This window comes from Cupressus sempervirens, chromosome 7 (assembly GCF_028749045.1).
Source record: "Cupressus sempervirens isolate cs-2001-9-10 chromosome 7, ASM2874904v1, whole genome shotgun sequence".
Classification (NCBI taxonomy): domain Eukaryota; kingdom Viridiplantae; phylum Streptophyta; class Pinopsida; order Cupressales; family Cupressaceae; genus Cupressus; species Cupressus sempervirens.
In genome coordinates this window covers 655,960,492-655,969,679 of record NC_143124.1, presented here as the reverse complement: position 1 = coordinate 655,969,679, position 9,188 = coordinate 655,960,492, and positions in this window count along the sequence as shown.

Sequence of the window (9,188 nt, the reverse complement as noted above, 5' to 3'; positions counted from 1 at the left end):
GTTAAGTGGTTTTTTAGGTCTTTTAACAAGGTTTTACATTCTTAGTCTTTTTTTTTGTAATTAGGGTTTGTTTAAGGTTTGATTTTCAACTCTCTAAACTAATGTTTGCTTCTTTGTGTAGATGAAAAGGCATCCTCGACTTGTTGAGGTCATAACTTTTGACCTAGAGCTCAGAATTCAAAACTATTTACACTATTGGAAAGAAGAACTAAAATTCTAATTTTAGTCCCTAAAATAGGGAGCCTTCAGTTGCCTAATTTTAGGGACTGATGAAAGTTTCAACTTGAAATTTTGAGTAGAAGACCTCCGAAAAAGTGATTTAGAAATGACTAGAGAATCTTGTGAAAAAGTTTCAAACATTTGATCATTTTGGATGATTTGGATCACCTAGTCTCTCACTAAGAAGGATAGGGTAGTTGGATAGAAGGAAAAGATCAAAGATACAGAGGTTGGACACATGAACCACCACAGGTTCCTCATCTTACGCAAATATTAATGACAAGATTCAACATGGGTGCCTTGGAATTCCAAATAGAAGAAGCAGAAGGAGTTCAAATGTATGAAAGTGTTTGGCTATAAAGAGATTATAAATCATCAAAAGGATCAAATTAAGTGCACAAAAGTGATCTAAAACCCCATTTGAGCAAAACCCAAAAACCATTTTCAAAACTGTGAACTTTGATTTTTTGGCAAATTGAGCACCTCGCATGAATTTCATCAAGGTGCATAGGTACGCAGGTATGTAGGTGTGCAAGTGAAATATTTTGATAAAATGTGCTTCTTCTAAGCTGTGCAAGTGCACTTTTCTAGAGGTGCACTGACAGTTAACTACTAGTTCTAAAAATAGAGCTTTCCATGCATTGGAAATGCATTTTGACAACAGTTTAACTTTGATAAATGCCCAATGAAGGATTAGCTTCTATTTTTGATATTTCTAGACACTTCTACTTTGACTGAAGGCTTTCTTGTTCTTTTCTCTCTCATAAATTCTTTTTTCTCTGATATGTAAAGGCTCATGCATCCAATTAACGAATATAAAATGGATGGAGTCCCACTAAGCACCAGTTAGAATCTTAGTTTATATAATTAGTTTGTTTATTAATTTAAATAGCCTATTATTGCATGAAGATATCTCTCACTCTCAACACAAATTGAGGAGATTATTTCTTATAAATACTCCATTGTAATATGTGATTGAGGCTGTTGTTATTTTGCAATAAAATTATGCTTTTGGTGCTCACATTTGGAGTGTAGTGATTCTTGCCTAAATGTGTCATTGTTTTGTGAATTTATGTTCATGGAATTGTGATTGAGCCAAAGGTTTATTACTTTGTTTTGGTTTTGTGATCTTTTTATACTAGTGTTTGCTACAGTTTTATGAATTCTGCTAACGTATCTAGCTTGAGAAGAAATCACCAAATTGTACCTGCATAACTCTTTGTCTCACATGAGCACCCTTTTCGTGGCCTTGCAATTTGATGAAGAGAAAAACATCATATGGTTACTAAGTTTCTCACCAGTGATTGCATCAATGGAATTAAGGAAGTGTTGCTCATACTTTCATTGGTTACCTATTGATTTTTGAAATCTTAACTTGCAAACGTGTCATTTTCTGTAGCTTATGCCCATTAGGATTTTACTTTCATGTTATTTTCTTTAAAGTTATTTTTATTTGCTTTACTAATCCCCTTGTAAATTTATGAATTCATTTTAGTTGCATTGTTAGATTGCATTCATCATAAGAACATAAAATACCAAAGAAAACATATCTTTTTTGAGGTTAATTTTGAAACAACAAGCAGATTGATCATTTGATTTGAAATTGGTTCAAACCAGCAAAGGCCTCCTCATGAACAAACACATTTATCTTCAACTGAGCAAATTCCATTAGGTCACAAGATCACTTGAAACCTTGGAGTTGATCCTAGATTAAATTTTCAAGAGAGGAGTTTGAAAGGATTCCTACCATTAAGCATTGTGCAAAATAATAGCTCAACAGAAGTGGTGCTAGAAGGAGGGCTTGAAAACCATTCGGCTCAAAAAACCCAATTCGATATTTGAAAATTCTGCAAAAAAAAAAAAATTTGAGTTTGAGAAATTTCAAGAGGTGCATTGGTGTGCAAGTGTGCTATTTTGAAAAAGGGTTCTTCTTCAAAGGTGCACTTTTCCAAAATAAACACAAGTTCCTAAAACTCGATCACTTTCACAAGCATCACAGTGATAAAGAGATACCAAGAACTCCACCCATTCACATTACAGATTCCATCATCATCATTCAATTTACATTCTACTTCACACATTCTCATCATTATGCACCATTTCTTTCTTCTTTTCCCAAAGTTCACCTTTGAATCTAACTGGCCCATTGCATGACTTGCCCAAAAACCTTGAAAACTTTTTCCCACAATTCATCTATGGAGAATCATGAATAGTAGAATATCATATTAAAATCTTCAAGGAGATTTGTAATTGAAACTAGATTCAGCATATGGACGTGGTATGCCACCTTTTTCCTTATACTTTGGGAGAAATAGCATTCAATTGGTATCTTAATTTGCCACCAGCATCAATAAGGGTTTGGAACTCTTTTGAGAGAAAGTTTCTAGAACAATTCAAGATCTATATTGATCCATCTATCCTACATCATCAGTTCATTTCAATTAAGAGGGATCTCCATGAGAGTATTTCAATGTTTAATCATCGCTTCTATAGGATGTATCAAAGAATGGAGTTTCCTTACATTATACCACAAGAAGCTGCCATCCAGATCTATTTTGGGACAATGGATTCATTAACTTCTATTATTCTAAGAAGGCTCCCACCCAGAGACATTGATACCATTGAAAAGGTCTTCAAAGAGGCTATTGCATTCATGAAATAGGTTACTACTGCTCCAATGTCAACAATTACATATTCAGGGTATGAGTCCCAAAAAACTGCTTTCTTTGAGCAAAAGGTAGCTGCATCCACTAAAGCAGAAGGCAATATGGCTAGGTATTTTAAGGATATGAAGGATATGATGTATCTTTTATCCAATGAACTCACCAAAATAAAGTTAAATTCCTCAAGAAACCAAGGCAATCATCCCAGACAACTTGCTGCCCAAAACAATTACTCTCAAAATTAGAGCAAAATTTTTGGCCTTTATAGTAGCATCAACAATGAGAATAATGGTATTACAAGTATGAGTCCAATGAAAATGGATACGGGTACAATGATGTTTTGGATCAGCCTCCCCAAATCATGGAGGAACAATCTTTGTAGTTTGGTGCAATGATGTTTGAATCATATGATAAATCTATAGGAGGACAAAATGATGAAGATGATCAAGAAGAGTTTGTGTTCCTATTCAATGAAGAAATTCTTCCAAGTGTTGATGTTGCAATAAGTGTGGATATGCCAATAAATTTTGAGGATGTGGAGAATCTTGAAGTTTCAAAACTCCATGAAGTTGCAAAAAGTGATGGAAATGTAGAAGATCCCGAGGTTGGTAAGATGTTTGAATCAGAAAGTCATCAAGAAGAAGATACCAATTCTTCCTACTATGATATTGATTCCCCATTGGATAATGATAAGATACCTCCCTCAAAACAAGATTTGTAATTAGAAGAGATGGATAGAGTGCTCAGTTTGGTCTCATGCCTAACTCAGGAAATGTCTATTTGTGGGTATTCTACACATATATCAAACCATGCAATAATTGAGTCATGTAGAATCCATCCATTTGGGTTCCATTTAGAAGAAAGTTGTCCTAATTTCTTGTTAGCTTGGGAGATCACAATGGAGGGAAAGTATGTTTCTGAATAGGTTTCTTTAGGATATGAGGCAAAAAACATCTTGACTAATGGTATTAATGAATCATTTAATTCAAAAGGAGGGTTGATGATTGATTTTTCTAGTCTGAAGGAACCTAAAGTGTTTCCATGTGTGTGTGGAGTTGTGTACCATGAGATAAGACCACCAGAAGGAGAGATTATAATGTGTGAGTGTACCCCTATGGTGGGAGACTCACTAGATTAGGTGAGATATTTCCATTATCCCTCTTAGTTTAATGGTTTTCAATTTGAATATGATGCTAAAGGTAAGAGAACTTGTTTGTGGATTAATCATGGTCATAAGGAGTTACCACAGCTTTTGATTTTGTGTGATTTGAACCAAGATTGTCCAAACTTTATTTTTCTGAGTACAAAGACAAGTCAACATTTTTGAGAACTATATGGGGTAGCTCATTACTATTGCACATAATGGGAAATCTACTGACAACTACCCCATATTCTTTTTATTCAAGGTTTTTTGTATATACGTTTTTATTTTTATTTGTATTAGTCTTTTTTAGTTTTTTTAAAGTTAGGTGTTAGTTTTCTTTGAGTGCAATCTTTTTGATTAGGTTTTATTTCCATTTGCTTCTTTTTCTTTTTTTTTAGTCATGTCAGTCTAGGGGTTAGACTCATTCTTGACGCATTTCATAAATCACTCCTTGTGGTTTCAACTTTTGGGAAGAGTTATTTCTTTGTCAAAATATTTTAATGATTTTTTTCTTGTACCAACCGAGGAATCACTTTCAGTCTTGAATTCAGGATTGTAGATTGACAAGTTCTCAACACTTTTGCAAATTTAAAGATCGATTATCTTAATGTTTTTGAACTAAATTTGAAGGAAAAAAAGGATAGTCCAAACCCTACTAGTTCAAATAGAAGGGTCTTCTTGAAGGAATTGCTAAGATCATTGTTTGGCATGAGAGTTTCTAAAAATTTCTTCTAAGAGGAATGCAAGGGATGTTCACAAAAGATCAAATCTAAGAAACAACGCCAATGTCTTGCCCACATAGCCTTAGCATGGTTAGGGTACAGAAAGGAAATAAAAAGGAAAAAGGTGTTAAGAATGAAGGGTTCTACAAAGTTTGAGAAAGGTAATCTGATTGTAGGGATATGCAATCTAAATAATCTATCCAGTATCAAAACTGTTGCTCCATCAAAGAATCAAAATGGCGATATTGTGAGCTATGAGAAGTTAGTATTCAAAAGATTACCCATGACCTCAAATAAAGAGTGAAAACCTATTAAGAGCCCTTAGAATTGACTCTCTCATCTGGTTAGACAAAGGATTGATAAATAACTTTCATGAAGATTCTCGATGAATAGACCAAAAGGGGTGGAAGATTGTTCCCAAGTTGTTGGAAACTTTTGATAGATTGCATTCTGAGATGTCAAAGGAAATGAATACACTAAACACACACCAAACTTGTAGATTTGAGATTCTAAGGTTTTTACTGAAAAGTGATTCAAAACACGCTTGGAGTATTCAAGATCTAGTTGGTGTTTGACACATGTTACAGGAATGTTTGCCAATGAAGAAATGCCTTTGTCATTTCTTCCTTTTTGTTGGGGCTATTTTTTATGGTTTCACAATGCACGCCCCATTTCTCTTAGAAATGGGGACCCCCTACTTTATTTTTTAGCTTTTTGGATCCCTAGTCTAGGGTTTGAGTCTTTTTGGGGTATTATCTATTATTTTTTTATCAAATCCAGGTCCCAGTTCAAAAACCTAGAGACTAGAAATCATCATCAAAGAGGATAAATCATTTTTTCAAAGAAAAAATGGTGCACTAGTGCACCTCCCCAAGTGCGCTAGTGCACCAAAATTCAAAGCAAAGCACACAAAAAGGTGTGCAGTAGCGCACCTATCTAGGTATGCTGCTACACACCTTCTTCTATTTGAAACCCTAAGAAACTAACTAAGACACATATAAAGGTGTGAAATTGCACACTTCTATACTCCTAATGCATAGAAGTTGATATATGAGGTGTGCTAGTGCACACTCTCATATGTTGAAGGTTCGATAAAGGAAAAAGGCATACCTAGTGCATCTTCAAGGTGCGCAAGGTGTGCCAAAATTTGTCTTTCAAAGATGTTAAGTGGTTTTTTAGGTGTTTTTACAAGGTTTTGCATTCTCGATCTTTTTGTCATAACTAGAGTTTGTTTAAGGTTTGATTTTCAACTCTTTGAACTAATGTTTGCTTCTTTGTGCAGATGAAAGGCATCCTCAACTTGTTAGGATCATAACTTTTGACCTAGAGCTCAACATTCAAAACCATTTACACTATTGGAAAGAAGAACTAAAAATCTAATTTTAGTCTCTAAAACAAGGCACCTTCAACTGCCTAATTTTAGGGACCGATGAAAGTTTCAACTTGAAATTTTGAGTAGAAGACCTCTGAAAAAGTGATTTAAAAATGCCTAGAGAATCTTTTTGAAAAAATTTCAAACATTTGATCATTTTGGATGATTTGGATCACCTAGTCTCTTATTGAGAAGGATAGGGTAGTTGGAGAGAAGGAAAAGATCAAAGATACAGAGGTTGGACACATGAACTAGCACAGGTTCCTCATCTTACGCATATATTAATGACAAGATTCAAAATGGGTCCCTTAGAATTCTAGAGAGAAGAAGCATAAGGAGTTCAAATGTATGAAAGTATTTGGCTATAAAGAGATTATAAATCATCAAAAAGATCAAAGTAAGTACACAAAAGTGATCTAAAAACCCATTTGAGAAAAACCTAGAAACCATTTTCAAAACCGAGAACTTTAATTTTTTGGCAAATTGACCACCTCACACGAATTTCATCAAGGTATGCAGGTGCACAGGTGCATAGGTATGCAAGTGTGCTTTTCTAGAGGTGCACCAACAGTTAACTACTAGTTCCAAAAATAGAGTTTTCCATGCATTGGAAATGCATTCTAACAGTAGTTTAACTCCGATAGATGCCCAATGAAGGATTAGCTTCTATTTTTGACACTTCCAAACACTTCTACTTTGACTGAAGGCTTTCTTATTCTTTATTCTCTCATAAATTCTTTGGTCTATGACATGTAAAGGCTCATGCATCCAATTAATGAATATAAAATGGATGGAGTCCCACTAAGCACCAGTTAGATTCTTAGTTTGTATATAATTAGTTTGTTTATTCATTTAAAAAGCATATTATTGCATGAAGATATCTCTCTCTCAACACAAATTAAGGAGACAATTTCTTATAAATACTCCATTCTAATATGTAATTGGGGCCACCATTATTTTGCAGTAAAATTATGCTTTTGGTGCTTGCATTTGGAGTGTAGTGATTCTTGCCTAAATGTGTCATTGTTTTGTGAATTTATGTTCATAGAATTGTGATTGAGCCAAAGGTTTATTGCTTTGTTTCTGATTTTGCGATCTTTTAATTCTGGTGTTTGCTATGGTTTTGAAAATTTTGCTAACATATCTAGCTTGAGAAGAAATCACTAAATTGTACCTGCATAACTCTTTGTCTTACATGAGCACACTTTCCATGGCCTTGTGATTTGATGAAGAGTGAAACATCATTAGGTTACTAAATTTCTCACCGATGATTGCATTAGTGGAATTAAGGAAGTGTTGCTCCTACTTTCATTGGTTACCTACTAATTTCTTTGAAAGCTTAACTCACAGACATGTTGTTTTCTATAGCTTATGTCCATTAGGATTTTACTTTCGCATTATTTGCTTTAAAGTTCTTGTTATTTTCTTTACTAACCCCCCTTGTTAATTTAAGAATTCATTTTAGTTGCATTGTTAGATTGCATTCATCATAAGAACAAAAAATACCAAAAAAAACATATCTCATTTGTGGTTAATTTTGAAATAGCAAGCATATTGATCATTTGATCTAAAATTGGTTCAAACCAACAAAGGCCTCCTCATGAACAAACACATTTATCTTCAACTGAGCAGATTCTAGTAGGTCACAAGATCACCTAGAACCTTGGAGTTGATTCCAGATTAACTTTTCAAGAGAGGAGTTCAAAAGGATTCTTTCCATTAAGCATCATGTAAAATGATAGCTCAACAATGGCCCATCCCAATTTTAAAGATCTTTTCAAAGAATGGTGGGATATCAAAGTGGAAGGCACATCAATGTTTAGAGTAACCAAAAAGCTTAACAATGTCAAGAAGAAAGTTAGAGCCTAGAACAAAAATTTCTTTGGTGATATTTTTGATACCAAGAAATAAATTGAAATGAAGCTCAAATATTTCCAAGAGAGCATAAAAAATGAAGATCTCTCTGGGTATCTTTATAATCATAACAGTGAACTTTTAGTGAAATATCATGATATCATAACAAAGGAGGATATCTTCTAGAGCCAAAGATCTAGATCGATTTGGTTGGCAGAAGGAGATAAGAATACCAAATATTTACACATTAAAACTCTCAAACACAGGGCTTCTAATCACATTTCCCACCTTAACACCACCAAAGGTAGGATATCTAATGAATAAGGGATATCTTTAGAGATGCACAAATATTTTTCACTCTTCTCACTACAGATAAAATGCTCAATGTTGGTAATCAAAAGAAGCTTCTTTCCAATATCCCTAAGATGGTTGATGATAGACAAAATAAAGATCTGACTATCATTCCCTCATTAGAAGAAATTAAGGAGGTGGTAATATCTTCTGAAGGAGATAAAGCTCCAGGCCCGAACAATTTCCCAATGTTTTTCTTTCTAGAAAATGTGGCACATTATGTTTGAAGATGTCTCTAATGTAGTGAAGGAATTTTTTGGAGCTCATTCTCTTCTAAAGGAAATCAACTCAAATTTCATTGTTCAAATTCCCAAGAAGATCTATGCTAACTGAGTGGATTAATTTAGACTTGTTAGCCTATGTAATTTGTTTTATAAAATTGTCTTTGAAGTGCTTACTTTCAAGTTACTAAAATTCTTCCAAGCATTAAATCCAACCAACAAAATGGGTTTTTTCTAGTTGAAATATTATGGATTCTATCATGGTTATCCATGAAAACATCCACTCTTTGATTAATTCTAAGAAACAAGGTTTCCTTATGAAGCTCAATTTGTATAAGGCCTACAACAGGGTTGATTGGGATTTTCTCATTAAAGTCCTCAAGGCTTTTGGTTTTGGTGAAAGAAGCACTCAATTCACTTGCCAAGTTATCTATACTCCTTCCATGGCTATTTTGGTTAATGGAGCTTCGACTAATTTTTTCCATATAACTAAGGATCTTGGACATGGTGACCTTATCTCCCCCATTATGTTTTCTATTTTAGTTTGGGGCTTGATGGTGCTATACATGGTCTTAACCCATCTTCTAACCCCTAGTCCTGCACCCATGAACAGTTAGTGGATAACACCATTATTATGGGTGA